The following is a 17,910-nucleotide window of genomic DNA, read 5'->3' as shown; positions in this document are numbered from 1 at the left end:
CCCTACGTAGGGCCCGTCCGAGCTGTCTTGTGGTGTTGCTAGGGCCAGTGCACACAGAGCTTCTTCAGGCCAAATCAATTTTCTCCGCGAAGGAGTAGACGTTTGGAGTTGGTTTCCAGCAGCGGAAACCACCAGCCAAGCGAGAGTGCCACGGAGCCAGAGGCAGCCCAGACCCTCCTTGGGCCTAGGGGGAGCCGAGGGCTAGGTGAGAACGAGGCAAGTGCTGGGATTCTGAGCCAAGCCGCATCGGGACTGAGGTTTGTTTCCCGCGACCAGTTTCCATGTGCAGAATGCAGCTCCTAGCACTGCGTTTTGTGCCGTTTCGTAGCTCGGCCCTAGGTGGGGCCCTCCCGATCTGTCTATGGGGGGGGGGCTAGGGCCAGTGCACACAGGGCTTCTTCAGGCCAAATCAGCCTTCTCCGCGAAGGAGAAGACGTTTGGAGTTGGTTTCCAGCGGCGGAGACCACCAGCCAAGCAGCAGTGCCCACGGAGCCAGAGGCAGCCCAGACCCTCCTTGGCCCTATGGGGAGCCTAGGGCTAGGTGAGAACGAGGCAAGCGCTGCGCTCCTGAGCCAAGCCGCATCGGGGCTGAGGGTTGTTCCCTGAGCCCAGTCTCGCTTTGCAGAATGCAGCTCCTAGCAGTGTGTTTTGTGCGGTTTCGGAACTAGGCCCTCGGAAGGGTCTTCCCAATATGGCTATTGGGGAGTTGCTAGGGCCAGTGCACACAGGGCTTCTTCAGGCCAAATCAGCCTTCTCCGCGAAGGAGAAGACGTTTGGAGTTGGTTTCCAGCGGCGGAGACCACCAGCCAAGCAGCAGTGCCCACGGAGGCAGAGGCAGCCCATACCCACCTTGGGCCTAGGGGGAGCCGAGGGCTAGGTGAGAACGAGGCAAGCGCTGCGATCCTGAGCCAAGCCCCATCGGGGATGAGGGTTGTTCACCGAACCCAGTTTCCCTTTGCAGAATGCAGCTCCTAGCAGCCCGTTTTGTGCCGTTTCGGAGCTAGGCCCTACGTAGGCCCTTCCGAGCTGGCTCTGGGGGGGTTGCTAGGGCCAGTGCACACAGAGCTTCTTCAGGCCAAATCAGCTTTCTCCGCGAAGGAGTATACGTTTGGAGTTGGTTTCCAGCAGCGGAAACCACCAGCCAAGCGGCAGTGCCACGGAGCCAGAGGCAGCCCAGAACCTCCTTGGGCCTAGTGGGAGCCGAGGGCTAGGTGAGAACTAGGCAGGCGCTGCGCTCCTGAGCCAAGCCGCATCGGGGCTGAGGTTTGTTCCCCGAGCCCAGTTTCCCTTTGCAGAATGCAGCTCCTAGCAGCGCGTTTTGTGCCGTTTCGGAGCTAGGCCCTACGTAGGGCCCTTCCGAGCTGTCTTGTGGTGTTGCTAGGGCCAGTGCACACAGAGCTTCTTCAGGCCAAATCAATTTTCTCCGCGAAGGAGTAGACGTTTGGAGTTGGTTTCCAGCAGCGGAAACCACCAGCCAAGCGACAGTGCCACGGAGCCAGAGGCAGCCCAAACCCTCCTTGGGCCTAGGGGGAGCCGAGGGCTAGGTGAGAACGAGGCAAGCGCTGGGATCCTGAGCCAAGCCGCATCGGGACTGAGGTTTGTTTCCCGCGACCAGTTTCCATGTGCAGAATGCAGCTCCTAGCACCGCGTTTTGTGCCGTTTCGGAGCTCGGCCCTAGGTGGGGCCCTCCCGATCTGTCTATGGGGGGGTTGCTAGGGCCAGTGCACACAGGGCTTCTTCAGGCCAAATCAGCCTTCTCCGCGAAGGAGAAGACGTTTGGAGTTGGTTCCCAGCGGCGGAGACCACCAGCCAAGCAGCAGTGTCCACGGAGCCAGAGGAAGCCCATACCCTCCTTGGCCCTATGGGCAGCCTAGGGCTAGGTGAGAACCAGGCAGGCGCTGCGCTCCTGAGCCAAGCCGCATCGGGGCTGAGGTTTGTTCCCCGAGCCCAGTTTCCCTTTGCAGAATGCAGCTCCTAGCAGCGCGTTTTGTGCGGTTTCGGAGCTAGGCCCTAGGAGGGGCCCTCCCGAGCTGGCTCTGGGGGGGTTGCTAGGGCCAGTGCACACAGGGCTTCGTCAGGCCAAATCAGCCTTCTCCGCGAAGGAGAAGACGTTTGGAGTTGGTTTCCAGCGGCGGAGACCACCAGCCAAGCAGCATGCCCACGTAGCCAGAGGCATCCCAGACGCTCCTTGGTCCTAAGGGGAGCCTAGGGCTAGGTGAGAACGAGGCAAGCGCTGCGCTCCTGAGCCAAGCCGCATCGGGGCTGAGGGTTGTTCCCTGAGCCCAGTCTCGCTTTGCAGAATGCAGCTCCTAGCAGCGTGTTTTGTGCGGTTTCGGAACTAGGCCCTCGGAAGGGTCTTCCCAATATGGCTATTGGGGAGTTGCTAGGGCCAGTGCACACAGGGCGTCTTCAGGCCAAATCAGCCTTCTCCGCGAAGGAGAAGACGTTTGGAGTTGGTTTCCAGCGGCGGAGACCACCAGCCAAGCAGCAGTGCCCACGGAGGCAGAGGCAGCCCATACCCACCTTGGGCCTAGGGGGAGCCGAGGGCTAGGTGAGAACGAGGCAAGCGCTGCGATCCTGAGCCAAGCCGCATCGGGGATGAGGGTTGTTCCCCGAACCCAGTTTCCCTTTGCAGAATGCAGCTCCTAGCAGCCCGTTTTGTGCCGTTTCGGAGCTAGGCCCTACGTAGGCCCTTCCGAGCTGGCTCTGGGGGTTGCTAGGGCCAGTGCACACAGAGCTTCTTCAGTCCAAATCAGCTTTCTCCGCGAAGGAGTATACGTTTGGAGTTGGTTTCCAGCAGCGGAAACCACCAGCCAAGCGGCAGTGCCTCGGAGCCAGAGGCAGCCCAGACCCTCCTTGGGCCTAGTGGGAGCCGAGGGCTAGGTGAGAACGAGGCAGGCGCTGCGCTCCTGAGCCAAGCCGCATCGGGGCTGAGGTTTGTTCCCCGAGCCCAGTTTCCCTTTGCAGAATGCAGTCCTAGCAGCGCGTTTTGTGCCGTTTCGGAGCTCGGCCCTAGGTGGGGCCCTCCCGAGCTGGCTCTGGGGGGGTTGCTAGGGCCAGTGCACACAGGGCTTCTTCAGGCCAAATCAGCCTTCTCCGCGAAGGAGAAGTCGTTTGGAGTTGGTTTCCAGTGGCGGAGACCACCAGCCAAGCAGCAGTGCCCACGGAGCCATCGGCAGCCCAGACCCTCCTTGGCCCTATGGGGAGCCGAGGGCTAGGTGAGAACAAGGCAAGCGCTGCGATCCTCAGCCAAGCCGCATCGGGGCTGAGGTTTGTTCCCGGAACCCAGTTTCCCTTTGCAGAATGCAGCTCCTAGCAGCGCGTTTTGTGCCGTTTCTGAGCTAGGCCCTACGTAGGGCCCTTCCGAGCTGGCTCTGTGGTGTTGCTAGGGCCAGTGCACACAGAGCTTCTTCAGGCCAAATCAACTTTCTCCGTGAAGGAGTAGACGTTTGGAGTTGGTTTCCAGCAGCGGAAACCACCAGCCAAGCGGCAGTGCCCCGGAGGCAGAGGCAGCCCAGACCCTCCTTGGCCCGAGGGGGAGCCAAGGGCTAGGTGAGAACGAGGCAAGCGCTGGGATCCTGAGCCAAGCCGCATCGGGGCTGAGGTTTGTTCCCGGAACCCAGTTTCCCTTTGCAGAATGCAGCTCCTAGCAGCGCGTTTTGTGCGGTTTCGGAGCTGGGCCCTAGGTGGGGCCTTCCCGAGCTGGCTCTGGGGGGGTTGCTAGGGCCAGTGCACACAGGGCGTCTTCAGGCCAAATCAGCCTTCTCCGCGAAGGAGAAGACGTTTGGAGTTGGTTTCCAGCAGCGGAGACCAAAAGCCAAGCGGCAGTGCCACGGAGCCAGAGGCAGCCCAGACACTATTTGGGCCTAGGGGGAGCCGAGGGCTAGGTGAGAACGAGGAAAGCGCTGCGATCCTGAGCCAAGCCGCATCGGGGCTGAGGTTTGTTCCCCGAGCCCAATTTCCCTTTGCAGAATGCAGTCCTAGCAGCGCGTTTTGTGCCATTTCGGAGCTAGGCCCTAGGTGGGGCACTCCCGAGCTGGCTATGGGGGGGTTGCTAGGGCCAGTGCACACAGGGCTTCTTCAGGCCAAATCAGCCTTCTCCGTGAAGGAGAAGACGTTTGGAGTTGGTTTCCAGCGGCGGAGACCACCAGCCTAGCAGCAATGCCCACGGAGCCAGAGGGAGCCCAGACCCACCTAGCCTAGGGCTAGGTGAGAAGGAGGCAAGCGCTGGGATCCTGAGCCAAGCCGCATCGGGGCTGAGGTTTGTTCCCCGAGCCCAGTTTCCCTTTGCAGAATGCAGCTCCTAGCAGCGCGTTTTGTGCCGTTTCGGAGCTAGGCCCTACGTAGGGCCCTTCCAAGCTGGCTCTGGGGGGTTGCTAGGGCCAGTGCACACAGAGCTTCTTCAGGCCAAATCAATTTTCTCCGCGAAGGAGTAGACGTTTGGAGTTGGTTTCCAGCAGCGGAAACCACCAGCCAAGCGGCAGTGCTACGGAGCCAGAGGCAGCCCAGACCCTCCTTGGGCCTAGGGGGAGCCGAGGGCTAGTTGAGAACGAGGCAAGCGCTGCGATACTGAGCCAAGCCACATCGGGGCTGAGGATTGTTCCCCGAGCCCAATTTCCCTTTGCAGAATGCAGTCCTAGCAGCCCGTTTTGTGCTGTTTGGAGCTCGTCCCTAGGTGGGGCCCTCCCGAGCTGGCTATGAGGGGGTTGCTAGGGCCATTGCACACAGGGCTTCTTCAGGCCAAATCAGCCTTCTCCGCGAAGGAGAAGACGTTTGGAGTTGGTTTCCAGTGGCGGAGACCACCAGCCAAGCAGCAGTGCCCACGGAGCCAGAGGCAGCCCAGACCCTCCTTGGCCCTAGGGGGAGCCGAGGGCTAGGTGAGAACCAGGCAGGCGTTGCGCTCCTGAGCCAAGCCGCATCGGGGCTGAGGTTTGTTCCCGGAACCCAGTTTCACTTTGCAGAATGCAGCTCCTAGCAGCGCGGTTTGTGCCGTTTCTGAGCTAGGCCCTACGTAGGGCCCTTCCGAGCTGGCTCTGTGGTGTTGCTAGGGCCAGTGCACACAGAGCTTCTTCAGGCCAAATCAACTTCCTCCGCGAAGGAGTAGACGTTTGGAGTTGGTTTCCAGCAGCGGAAACCACCAGCCAAGCGGCAGTGCCATGGAGCCAGAGGCAGCCCAAACCCTTCTTGGGCCTAGGGGGAGCCGAGGGCTAGGTGAGAACGAGGCAAGCGCTGGGATCCTGAGCCAAGCCCCATCGGGGCTGAGGTTTGTTCCCTGAGCCCAGTTTCCCTTTGCAGAATGCAGCTCCTAGCAGCGCGTTTTGTGCCGTTTCGGAGCTCGGCCATAGGTGGGGCCCTCCCGAGCTGGCTATGTGGGGGATGCTAGGGCCACTGCACACAGGGCTTCTTCAGGCCAAATCAGCCTTCTCCGCGAAGGAGAAGACGTTTGGAGTTGGTTTCCAGTGGCGGAGACCACCAGCCAAGCGGCAGTGCCACGGAGCCAGAGGCAGCCCAGACCCTCCTTGGGCCTAGGGGGAGCCGAGGGCTAGGTGAGAACGAGGAAAGCGCTGGGATCCTGAGCCAAGCCGCATCGGGGCTGAGGTTTGTTCCCCGAGCCCAATTTCCCTTTGCAGAATGCAGTCCTAGCAGCGCGTTTTGTGCCGTTTAGGAGCTCGGCCCTAGGTGGGGCCCTCCCGAGCTGGCTATGGGGGGGTTGCTAGGGCCAGTGCACACAGGGCTTCTTCAGGCCAAATCAGCCTTCTCCGCGAAGGAGAAGACGTTTGGAGTTGGTTTCCAGTGGCGGAGACCACCAGCCAAGCAGCAGTGCCCACGGAGCCATCGGCAGCCCAGACCCTCCTTGGCCCTAGGGGGAGCCGATGGCTAGGTGAGAACGAGGCAAGCGCTGCGATCCTCAACCAAGCCGCATCGGGGCTGAGGGTTGTTCCCGGAACCCAGTTTCCCTTTGCAGAATGCAGCTCCTAGCAGCGCGTTTTGTGCCGTTTCGGAGCTAGGCCCTAGGTGGGGCCTTCCCTAGCTGGCTCTGGGGGGGTTGCTAGGGCCAGTGCACACAGGGCTTCTTCAGGCCAAATCAGCCTTCTCCGCGAAGGAGAAGACGTTTGGAGTTGGTTTCCAGCAGCGGAGACCACCAGCAAAGCGGCAGTGCCAGGGAGCCAGAGGCAGCCCAGACACTATTTGGGCCTAGGGGGAGCCGAGGGCTAGGTGAGAACGAGGAAAGCGCTGCGATCCTGAGCCAAGCCGCATCGGGGCTGAGATTTGTTCCCCGAGCCCAATTTCCCTTTGCAGAATGCAGTCCTAGCAGCGCGTTTTGTGCCATTTCGGAGCTAGGCCCTAGGTGGGGCCCTCCCGAGCTGGCTATGGGGGGGTTGCTAGGGCCAGTGCACACAGGGCTTCTTCAGGCCAAATCAGCCTTCTCCGTGAAGGAGAAGACGTTTGGAGTTGGTTTCCAGCGGCGGAGACCACCAGCCTAGCAGCAATGCCCACGGAGCCAGAGGGAGCCCAGACCCACCTAGCCTAGGGCTAGGTGAGAAGGAGGCAAGCGCTGGGATCCTGAGCCAAGCCGCATCGGGGCTGAGGTTTGTTCCCCGAGCCCAGTTTCCCTTTGCAGAATGCAGCTCCTAGCAGCGCGTTTTGTGCCGTTTCGGAGCTAGGCCCTACGTAGGGCCCTTCCAAGCTGGCTCTGGGGGGTTGCTAGGGCCAGTGCACACAGATCTTCTTCAGGCCAAATCAATTTTCTCCGCGAAGGAGTAGACGTTTGGAGTTGGTTTCCAGCAGCGGAAACAACCAGCCAAGCGGCAGTGCCACGGAGCCAGAGGCAGCCCAGACCCTCCTTGGGCCTAGGGGGAGCCGAGGGCTAGTTGAGAACGAGGCAAGCGCTGCGATACTGAGCCAAGCCGCATCGGGGCTGAGGATTGTTCCCCGAGCCCAATTTCCCTTTGCAGAATGCAGTCCTAGCAGCCCGTTTTGTGCTGTTTGGAGCTCGTCCCTAGGTGGGGCCCTCCCGAGCTGGCTATGAGGGGGTTGCTAGGGCCATTGCACACAGGGCTTCTTCAGGCCAAATCAGCCTTCTCCACGAAGGAGAAGACGTTTGGAGTTGGTTTCCAGTGGCGGAGACCACCAGCCAAGCAGCAGTGCCCACGGAGCCAGAGGCAGCCCAGACCCTCCTTGGCCCTAGGGGGAGCCGAGGGCTAGGTGAGAACAAGGCAAGCGCTGCGATCCTCAGCCAAGCCGCATCGGGGCTGAGGTTTGTTCCCGGAACCCAGTTTCACTTTGCAGAATGCAGCTCCTAGCAGCGCGTTTTGTGCCGTTTCTGAGCTAGGCCCTACGTAGGGCCCTTCCGAGCTGGCTCTGGGGGGGTTGCTAGGGCCAGTGCACACAGAGCTTCTTCAGGCCAAATCAACTTCCTCCGCGAAGGAGTAGACGTTTGGAGTTGGTTTCCAGCAGCGGAAACCACCAGCCAAGCGGCAGTGCCATGGAGCCAGAGGCAGCCCAAACCCTTCTTGGGCCTAGGGGGAGCCGAGGGCTAGGTGAGAACGAGGCAAGCGCTGGGATCCTGAGCCAAGCCCCATCGGGGCTGAGGTTTGTTCCCCGAGCCCAGTTTCCCTTTGCAGAATGCAGCTCCTCGAAGCGCGTTTTGTGCCGTTTCAGAGCTAGGCCCTAGGTGGGGCCCTCCCGAGCTGGCTATGGGGGAGTTGCTAGGGCCAGTGCACACAGGGCTTCTTCAGGCCAAATCAGCCTTCTCCGCGAAGGAGACGACGTTTGGAGTGGGTTTCCAGCGGCGGAGACCACCAGCCAAGCAGCAGTGCCCACGGAGCCAGAGGCAGCCTAGACCCTCATTGCCCTATGGGGAGCCTAGGGCTAGGTGAGAAGCAGGCAGGCGCTGCGATCCTGAGCCAAGCCGCATCGGGGCTGAGGTTTGTTCCCCGAGCCCAGTTTCCCTTTGCAGAATGCAGCTCCTAGCACTGCGTTTTGTGCCGTTTCGGAACTAAGCCCTAGGTGGGGCCCTCCCGAGCTGGCTATGGGGGGGGTTGCTAGGGCCAGTGCACATAGGGCTTCTTCAGGCCAAATCAGCCTTCTCCGCGAAGGAGAAGACGTTTGGAGTTGGTTTCCAGCGGCGGAGACCACCAGCCAAGCAGCAGTGCCACTGAGCCTGATGCAGCCCAGACCCTCCTTGGCCCTAGGGGTAGCCGAGGGCTAGGTGAGAACGAGGCAAGCGCTGGGATCCTGAGCCAAGCCGCATCGGGGCTGAAGTTTGTTCCCCGAGCCCAGTTTCCCTTTGCAGAATGCAGCTCCTAGAAGCGCGTTTCGTGCCGTTTCGGAGCTCGGCCCATAGGTGGGGCCCTCCCGAGCTGGCTCTGGGGGGGTTGCTAGGGCCAGTGCACACAGGGCTTCTTCAGGCCAAATCAGCCTTCTCCGCGAAGGAGACGACGTTTGGAGTTGGTTTCCAGCGGCGGAGACCACCAGCCAAGCAGCAGTGCCCACGGAGCCAGAGGCCGCCCAGACCCTCCTTGGCCCTAGGGGGAGCTGAGGGCTAGGTGAGAACGAGGCAAGCGCTGGGATCCAGAGCCAAGCCCCATCGGGGCTGAGGGTTGTTCCCCGAGCCCAGTTTCCCTTTGCAGAATGCAGCTCCTCGAAGCGCGTTTTGTGCCGTTTCAGAGCTAGGCCCTAGGTGGGGCCCTCCCGAGCTGGCTATGGGGGAGTTTCTAGGGCCAGTGCACACAGGGCTTCTTCAGGCCAAATCAGCCTTCTCCGCGAAGGAGAAGACGTTTGGAGTTTGTTTCCAGCTGCGGAGACCACCAGCCAAGCAGCAGTGCCCACGGAGCCAGAGGCAGCCTAGACCCTCATTGGCCCTATGGGGAGCCTAGGGCTAGGTGAGAAGTAGGCAGGCGCTGCGATCCTGAGCCAAGCCGCATCGGGGCTGAAGTTTGTTCCCCGAGCCCAGTTTCCCTTTGCAGAATGCAGCTCCTCGAAGCGCGTTTTGTGCCGTTTCAGAGCTAGGCCCTAGGTGGGGCCCTCCCGAGCTGGCTATGGGGGAGTTGCTAGGGCCAGTGCACACAGGGCTTCTTCAGGCCAAATCAGCCTTCTCCGCGAAGGAGAAGACGTTTGGAGTTGGTTTCCAGCGGCGGAGACCACCAGCCAAGCAGCAGTGCCCACGGAGCCAGAGGCAGCCCAGACCCTCCTTGGCCCTAGGGGGAGCTGAGGGCTAGGGGAGAACGAGGCAAGCGCTGGGATCCAGAGCCAAGCCCCATCAGGCCTGAGGGTTGTTCCCCGAGCCCAGTTTCCCTTTGCAGAATGCAGCTCCTCGAAGCGCGTTTTGTGCCGTTTCAGAGCTAGGCCCTAGGTGGGGCCCTCCCGAGCTGGCTATGGGGGAGTTGCTAGGGCCAGTGCACACAGGGCTTCTTCAGGCCAAATCAGCCTTCTCCGCGAAGGAGAAGACGTTTGGAGTTGGTTTCCAGCGGCGGAGACCACCAGCCAAGCAGCAGTGCCCACGGAGCCAGAGGCAGCCTAGACCCTCATTGCCCTATGGGGAGCCTAGGGCTAGGTGAGAAGCAGGCAGGCGCTGCTATCCTGAGCCAAGCCGCATCGGGGCTGAGGGTTGTTCCCCGAGCCCAGTTTCCCTTTGCAGAATGCAGCTCCTAGCAGCGCGTTTTGTGCCGTTTCGGAGATAGGCCCTAGGTGGGAACCTCCCGAGCTGGCTCTGGGGGCTTGCTAGGGCCAGTGCACACAGGGCTTCTTCAGGCCAAATCAGCCTTCTCCGCGAAGGAGAAGACATTTGGAGTTGGTTTCCAGCGGCGGAGACCACCAGCCAAGCAGCAGTGCCCACGGAGCCAGAGGCATCCTAGACCCTCATTGCCCTATGGGGAGCCTAGGGCTAGGTGAGAAGCAGGCAGGCGCTGCGATCCTGAGCCAAGCCGCATCGGGGCTGAGGGTTGTTCCCCGAGCCCAGTTTCCCTTTGCAGAATGCAGCTCCTAGCAGCGTGTTTTGTGCGGTTTCGGAACTAGGCCCTCGGAGCGGTCCTCCAAAGATGGCTATTGTGGAGTTGCTAGGGCCAGGGCACACAGGGCGTCTTCAGGCCAAATCAGCCTTCTCCGCGAAGGAGAAGACGTTTGGAGTGGGTTTCCAGCGGCGGAGACCACCAGCCAAGCAGTAGTGCCCACGGAGCCAGAGGCAGCCCAGACCCTCATTGGCCCTAGGGGGAGCTGAGGGCTAGGTGAGAACGAGGAAAGCGCTGGGATCCTGAGCCAAGCCGCATCGGGGCTGAGGTTTGTTCCCCGCGCCCAGTTTCCCTTTGCAGAATGCAGCTCCTAACAGCGCGTTTTGTGCCGTTTCGGAGCTCGGCCCTAGGTGGGGCCCTCCCGAGCTGGCTCTGGGGGGGTTGCTAGGGCCAGTGCACACAGGGCTTCTTCAGGCCTAATCAGCCTTCTCCGCGAAGGAGAAGACGTTTGGAGTTGGTTTCCAGCGGCGGAGACCACCAGCCAAGCAGCAGTGCCCACGGAGCCAGAGGCAGCCCAGATCTTCCTTGGCACTGGAGGGAGCCGAGGGCTAGGTGAGAACGAGGAAAGCGCTGGGATCCTGAGCCAAGCCGCATCGGGGCTGAGGTTTGTTCCCGGAGCCCAATTTCCCTTTGCAGAATGCAGCTACTCGAAGCGCGTTTTGTGCCGTTTCGGAGCTAGGCCCTAGGTGGGGCTCCCCCGAGCTGGCTATGGGGGGTTTGCTAGGGCCAGTGCACACAGGGCTTCTTCAGGCCAAATCTGCCTTCTCCGTGAAGGAGAAGTTGTTTGGAGTGGGTTTCCAGCGGCGGAGACCACCAGCCAAGCAGCAGTGCCCACGGAGCCTGAGGCAGCCCCGACCCCCCTTGGGCCTAGGGGGAGCCGAGGGCTAGGTGAGAACGAGGCAAGCCCTGGAATCCTGAGCCAAGCCGCATCGGGGCTGAGGTTTGTTCCCGGGGCCCAATTTCCCTTTGCAGAATGCAGCTCCTAGAAGTGCGTTTTGTGCCGTTTCGGAGCTAGGCCCTAGGTGGGGCTCCCCCGAGCTGGCTATGGGGGAGTTGCTAGAGCCAGTGCACACAGGGCTTCTTCAGGCCAAATCAGCCTTCTCCGCGAAGGAGAAGACGTTTGGAGTTGGTTTCCAGCAGCGGAGACCACCGGCCAAGCAGCAGTGCCCACGGAGGCAGAGGCAGCCCAGACCCTCCTTGGCCCTATGGGGAGCTGAGGGCTAGGTGAGAACGAGGGAAGCGCTGGCATCCTGAGCCAAGCCGCATCGGGGTGAGGTTTGTTCCCCGAGCCCAGTTTCCCTTTGCAGAATGAAGCTCCTCGAAGCGCGTTTTGTGCCGTTTCGGAGCTAGGCCCTAGGTGGGGCCCTCCCGAGCTGGCTATGGGGAGTTGCTAGGGCCAGTGCACACAGGGCTTCTTCAGGCCAAATCAGCCTTCTCCGCGAAGGAGAAGACATTTGGAGTTGGTTTCCAGCGGCGGAGACCACCAGCCAAGCAGCAGTGCCCACGGAGCCAGAGGCAGCCCAGACCCTCCTTGGCCCTATGGGGAGCCTAGGGCTAGGTGAGAACGAGGCAAGCGCTGCGATCCTGAGCCAAGCCGCATCGGGGCTGAGGTTTGTTCCCCGAGCCCAGTTTCCCTTTGCAGAATGCAGTCCTAGCAGCGCGTTTTGTGCCGTTTCGGAGCTAGGCCCTAGGTGGGGCCCTCCTGAGCTGCTCTGGGGGGGTTGCTAGGGCCAGTGCACACAGGGCTTCTTCAGGCCAAATCAGCCGTCTCCGCGAAGAAGAAGACGTTTGGAGTTGGTTTCCAGCAGCGGAAACCACCAGCCAAGCAGCAGTGCCCACGGAGCCAGAGGCAGCCCAGACCCTCCTTGGCCCTATGGGAAGCCTAGGGCTAGGTGAGAACGAGGCAAGCGCTGCGATCCTGAGCCAAGCCGCATCGGGGCTGAGGTTTGTTCCCCGAGCCCAGTTTCCCTTTGCAGAATGCAGCTCCTAGCAGCGCGTTTTGTGCCGTTTCGGAGCTAGGCCCTACGTAGGGCCCTTCCAAGCTGGCTCTGGGGGGTTGCTAGGGCCAGTGCACACAGATCTTCTTCAGGCCAAATCAATTTTCTCCGCGAAGGAGTAGACGTTTGGAGTTGGTTTCCAGCAGCGGAAACAACCAGCCAAGCGGCAGTGCCACGGAGCCAGAGGCAGCCCAGACCCTCCTTGGGCCTAGGGGGAGCCGAGGGCTAGTTGAGAACGAGGCAAGCGCTGCGATACTGAGCCAAGCCGCATCGGGGCTGAGGATTGTTCCCCGAGCCCAATTTCCCTTTGCAGAATGCAGTCCTAGCAGCCCGTTTTGTGCTGTTTGGAGCTCGTCCCTAGGTGGGGCCCTCCCGAGCTGGCTATGAGGGGGTTGCTAGGGCCATTGCACACAGGGCTTCTTCAGGCCAAATCAGCCTTCTCCACGAAGGAGAAGACGTTTGGAGTTGGTTTCCAGTGGCGGAGACCACCAGCCAAGCAGCAGTGCCCACGGAGCCAGAGGCAGCCCAGACCCTCCTTGGCCCTAGGGGGAGCCGAGGGCTAGGTGAGAACAAGGCAAGCGCTGCGATCCTCAGCCAAGCCGCATCGGGGCTGAGGTTTGTTCCCGGAACCCAGTTTCACTTTGCAGAATGCAGCTCCTAGCAGCGCGTTTTGTGCCGTTTCTGAGCTAGGCCCTACGTAGGGCCCTTCCGAGCTGGCTCTGGGGGGGTTGCTAGGGCCAGTGCACACAGAGCTTCTTCAGGCCAAATCAACTTCCTCCGCGAAGGAGTAGACGTTTGGAGTTGGTTTCCAGCAGCGGAAACCACCAGCCAAGCGGCAGTGCCATGGAGCCAGAGGCAGCCCAAACCCTTCTTGGGCCTAGGGGGAGCCGAGGGCTAGGTGAGAACGAGGCAAGCGCTGGGATCCTGAGCCAAGCCCCATCGGGGCTGAGGTTTGTTCCCCGAGCCCAGTTTCCCTTTGCAGAATGCAGCTCCTCGAAGCGCGTTTTGTGCCGTTTCAGAGCTAGGCCCTAGGTGGGGCCCTCCCGAGCTGGCTATGGGGGAGTTGCTAGGGCCAGTGCACACAGGGCTTCTTCAGGCCAAATCAGCCTTCTCCGCGAAGGAGACGACGTTTGGAGTGGGTTTCCAGCGGCGGAGACCACCAGCCAAGCAGCAGTGCCCACGGAGCCAGAGGCAGCCTAGACCCTCATTGCCCTATGGGGAGCCTAGGGCTAGGTGAGAAGCAGGCAGGCGCTGCGATCCTGAGCCAAGCCGCATCGGGGCTGAGGTTTGTTCCCCGAGCCCAGTTTCCCTTTGCAGAATGCAGCTCCTAGCACTGCGTTTTGTGCCGTTTCGGAACTAAGCCCTAGGTGGGGCCCTCCCGAGCTGGCTATGGGGGGGGTTGCTAGGGCCAGTGCACATAGGGCTTCTTCAGGCCAAATCAGCCTTCTCCGCGAAGGAGAAGACGTTTGGAGTTGGTTTCCAGCGGCGGAGACCACCAGCCAAGCAGCAGTGCCACTGAGCCTGATGCAGCCCAGACCCTCCTTGGCCCTAGGGGTAGCCGAGGGCTAGGTGAGAACGAGGCAAGCGCTGGGATCCTGAGCCAAGCCGCATCGGGGCTGAAGTTTGTTCCCCGAGCCCAGTTTCCCTTTGCAGAATGCAGCTCCTAGAAGCGCGTTTCGTGCCGTTTCGGAGCTCGGCCCATAGGTGGGGCCCTCCCGAGCTGGCTCTGGGGGGGTTGCTAGGGCCAGTGCACACAGGGCTTCTTCAGGCCAAATCAGCCTTCTCCGCGAAGGAGACGACGTTTGGAGTTGGTTTCCAGCGGCGGAGACCACCAGCCAAGCAGCAGTGCCCACGGAGCCAGAGGCCGCCCAGACCCTCCTTGGCCCTAGGGGGAGCTGAGGGCTAGGTGAGAACGAGGCAAGCGCTGGGATCCAGAGCCAAGCCCCATCGGGGCTGAGGGTTGTTCCCCGAGCCCAGTTTCCCTTTGCAGAATGCAGCTCCTCGAAGCGCGTTTTGTGCCGTTTCAGAGCTAGGCCCTAGGTGGGGCCCTCCCGAGCTGGCTATGGGGGAGTTTCTAGGGCCAGTGCACACAGGGCTTCTTCAGGCCAAATCAGCCTTCTCCGCGAAGGAGAAGACGTTTGGAGTTTGTTTCCAGCTGCGGAGACCACCAGCCAAGCAGCAGTGCCCACGGAGCCAGAGGCAGCCTAGACCCTCATTGGCCCTAGGGGGAGCCTAGGGCTAGGTGAGAAGCAGGCAGGCGCTGCGATCCTGAGCCAAGCCGCATCGGGGCTGAAGTTTGTTCCCCGAGCCCAGTTTCCCTTTGCAGAATGCAGCTCCTCGAAGCGCGTTTTGTGCCGTTTCAGAGCTAGGCCCTAGGTGGGGCCCTCCCGAGCTGGCTATGGGGGAGTTGCTAGGGCCAGTGCACACAGGGCTTCTTCAGGCCAAATCAGCCTTCTCCGCGAAGGAGAAGACGTTTGGAGTTGGTTTCCAGCGGCGGAGACCACCAGCCAAGCAGCAGTGCCCACGGAGCCAGAGGCAGCCCAGACCCTCCTTGGCCCTAGGGGGAGCTGAGGGCTAGGGGAGAACGAGGCAAGCGCTGGGATCCAGAGCCAAGCCCCATCAGGCCTGAGGGTTGTTCCCCGAGCCCAGTTTCCCTTTGCAGAATGCAGCTCCTCGAAGCGCGTTTTGTGCCGTTTCAGAGCTAGGCCCTAGGTGGGGCCCTCCCGAGCTGGCTATGGGGGAGTTGCTAGGGCCAGTGCACACAGGGCTTCTTCAGGCCAAATCAGCCTTCTCCGCGAAGGAGAAGACGTTTGGAGTTGGTTTCCAGCGGCGGAGACCACCAGCCAAGCAGCAGTGCCCACGGAGCCAGAGGCAGCCTAGACCCTCATTGCCCTATGGGGAGCCTAGGGCTAGGTGAGAAGCAGGCAGGCGCTGCTATCCTGAGCCAAGCCGCATCGGGGCTGAGGGTTGTTCCCCGAGCCCAGTTTCCCTTTGCAGAATGCAGCTCCTAGCAGCGCGTTTTGTGCCGTTTCGGAGATAGGCCCTAGGTGGGAACCTCCCGAGCTGGCTCTGGGGGCTTGCTAGGGCCAGTGCACACAGGGCTTCTTCAGGCCAAATCAGCCTTCTCCGCGAAGGAGAAGACATTTGGAGTTGGTTTCCAGCGGCGGAGACCACCAGCCAAGCAGCAGTGCCCACGGAGCCAGAGGCATCCTAGACCCTCATTGCCCTATGGGGAGCCTAGGGCTAGGTGAGAAGCAGGCAGGCGCTGCGATCCTGAGCCAAGCCGCATCGGGGCTGAGGGTTGTTCCCCGAGCCCAGTTTCCCTTTGCAGAATGCAGCTCCTAGCAGCGTGTTTTGTGCGGTTTCGGAACTAGGCCCTCGGAGCGGTCCTCCAAAGATGGCTATTGTGGAGTTGCTAGGGCCAGGGCACACAGGGCGTCTTCAGGCCAAATCAGCCTTCTCCGCGAAGGAGAAGACGTTTGGAGTGGGTTTCCAGCGGCGGAGACCACCAGCCAAGCAGTAGTGCCCACGGAGCCAGAGGCAGCCCAGACCCTCATTGGCCCTAGGGGGAGCTGAGGGCTAGGTGAGAACGAGGAAAGCGCTGGGATCCTGAGCCAAGCCGCATCGGGGCTGAGGTTTGTTCCCCGCGCCCAGTTTCCCTTTGCAGAATGCAGCTCCTAACAGCGCGTTTTGTGCCGTTTCGGAGCTCGGCCCTAGGTGGGGCCCTCCCGAGCTGGCTCTGGGGGGGTTGCTAGGGCCAGTGCACACAGGGCTTCTTCAGGCCTAATCAGCCTTCTCCGCGAAGGAGAAGACGTTTGGAGTTGGTTTCCAGCGGCGGAGACCACCAGCCAAGCAGCAGTGCCCACGGAGCCAGAGGCAGCCCAGATCTTCCTTGGCACTGGAGGGAGCCGAGGGCTAGGTGAGAACGAGGAAAGCGCTGGGATCCTGAGCCAAGCCGCATCGGGGCTGAGGTTTGTTCCCGGAGCCCAATTTCCCTTTGCAGAATGCAGCTACTCGAAGCGCGTTTTGTGCCGTTTCGGAGCTAGGCCCTAGGTGGGGCTCCCCCGAGCTGGCTATGGGGGGTTTGCTAGGGCCAGTGCACACAGGGCTTCTTCAGGCCAAATCTGCCTTCTCCGTGAAGGAGAAGTTGTTTGGAGTGGGTTTCCAGCGGCGGAGACCACCAGCCAAGCAGCAGTGCCCACGGAGCCTGAGGCAGCCCCGACCCCCCTTGGGCCTAGGGGGAGCCGAGGGCTAGGTGAGAACGAGGCAAGCCCTGGAATCCTGAGCCAAGCCGCATCGGGGCTGAGGTTTGTTCCCGGGGCCCAATTTCCCTTTGCAGAATGCAGCTCCTAGAAGTGCGTTTTGTGCCGTTTCGGAGCTAGGCCCTAGGTGGGGCTCCCCCGAGCTGGCTATGGGGGAGTTGCTAGAGCCAGTGCACACAGGGCTTCTTCAGGCCAAATCAGCCTTCTCCGCGAAGGAGAAGACGTTTGGAGTTGGTTTCCAGCAGCGGAGACCACCGGCCAAGCAGCAGTGCCCACGGAGGCAGAGGCAGCCCAGACCCTCCTTGGCCCTATGGGGAGCTGAGGGCTAGGTGAGAACGAGGGAAGCGCTGGCATCCTGAGCCAAGCCGCATCGGGGTGAGGTTTGTTCCCCGAGCCCAGTTTCCCTTTGCAGAATGAAGCTCCTCGAAGCGCGTTTTGTGCCGTTTCGGAGCTAGGCCCTAGGTGGGGCCCTCCCGAGCTGGCTATGGGGAGTTGCTAGGGCCAGTGCACACAGGGCTTCTTCAGGCCAAATCAGCCTTCTCCGCGAAGGAGAAGACATTTGGAGTTGGTTTCCAGCGGCGGAGACCACCAGCCAAGCAGCAGTGCCCACGGAGCCAGAGGCAGCCCAGACCCTCCTTGGCCCTATGGGGAGCCTAGGGCTAGGTGAGAACGAGGCAAGCGCTGCGATCCTGAGCCAAGCCGCATCGGGGCTGAGGTTTGTTCCCCGAGCCCAGTTTCCCTTTGCAGAATGCAGTCCTAGCAGCGCGTTTTGTGCCGTTTCGGAGCTAGGCCCTAGGTGGGGCCCTCCTGAGCTGCTCTGGGGGGGTTGCTAGGGCCAGTGCACACAGGGCTTCTTCAGGCCAAATCAGCCGTCTCCGCGAAGAAGAAGACGTTTGGAGTTGGTTTCCAGCAGCGGAAACCACCAGCCAAGCAGCAGTGCCCACGGAGCCAGAGGCAGCCCAGACCCTCCTTGGCCCTATGGGAAGCCGAGGGCTAGGTGAGAACGAGGCAAGCGCTGGGATCCTGAGCCAAGCCGCATCGGGGCTGAGGTTTGTTCCCGGAGCCCAGTTTCCCTTGGAGAATGCAGCTCCTATCAGCGCGTTTTGTGCCGTTTTGGAACTAGGCCCTCGGAGGGGTCCTCCCAAGATTGCTATTGGGGAGTTGCTAGGGCCAGTGCACACAGGGCTTCTTCAGGCCAAATCAGCCTTCTCCGCGAAGGAGAAGACGTTTGGAGTTGTTTTCCAGGAGCAGAAACCACCAGCCAAGCAGCAGTGCCCACGGAGCCAGAGGCAGCCCAGACCCTCCTTGGCCCCAAGGGGAGCCGAGGGCTAGGTGAGAACGAGGCAAGCGCTGGGATCCTGAGCCAAGCCGCATCGGGGCTGAGGTTTGTTCCCTGAGCCCAGTTTCCCTTTGCAGAATGCAGCTCCTAGCAGCGCGTTTTGTGCGGTTTCGGAGCTAGGCCCTAGGTGGGGCCCTCCCGAGCTGGCTCTGGGGGGGTTGCTAGGGCCAGTGCACACAGGGCTTCTTCAGGCCAAATCAGCCTTCTCCGCGAAGGAGAAGACGTTTGGAGTTGGTTTCCAGCGGCGGAGACCACCAGCCAAGCAGCAGTGCCCACGGAGCCAGAGGCAGCCCAGACCCTCC

This window comes from Sus scrofa, chromosome 2, assembly GCF_054392235.1.
Source record: "Sus scrofa isolate SSC_HxYL_T2T_F1_AM1 chromosome 2, Sscrofa_HxYL_maternal_Yorkshire_Landrace_v2.0, whole genome shotgun sequence".
NCBI classification, from domain to species: domain Eukaryota; kingdom Metazoa; phylum Chordata; class Mammalia; order Artiodactyla; family Suidae; genus Sus; species Sus scrofa.
The sequence above is the reverse complement of the archived record's forward strand: the minus strand, read 5'-3'. Positions refer to the sequence as shown.